Here is a 427-nt window from a genome sequence, read left to right on the forward strand (position 1 = left end):
CGGGACACGAGAGGAGCAAATTGCGAGTGAGAAAGGAGACTGAAAAGAAGGAGAAATCAGACGCCTTTTGCGCAGAAGACGACAGCTCCCCTCAAAATCCCCAGAAGGGAGAAAAGGGGCTTCCCACAGTGGGTAGTCCCCAGCCTGCGAGACATCCCCACCGCACCCCAGACAGCTCCTCCACACCCGTCCCACGCAGAAGGAGCGCGGCACCGAGCCACCCACAGAGAAGAGGCGACCACCCGTCCTCCACCACCCCCCCGGGGACCGGCTCTGCCTGCCACCCCCTCCACGCTCCCCCATCGCCCAGACCGTGGGTCTGAACTCTGCTGCGTGGGAGAGCAACCCCCCCCCAGGGCCTGCCTGGGTGGCAGGAGGGCAAACCGGGACTTCTCCCCTTCCCTGGGGCAGACAAAACTTCCAGAAC

This window comes from Cariama cristata, unplaced genomic scaffold, assembly GCF_000690535.1.
Source record: "Cariama cristata isolate BGI_N322 unplaced genomic scaffold, ASM69053v1 scaffold27608, whole genome shotgun sequence".
Classification (NCBI taxonomy): Eukaryota; Metazoa; Chordata; class Aves; order Cariamiformes; family Cariamidae; genus Cariama; species Cariama cristata.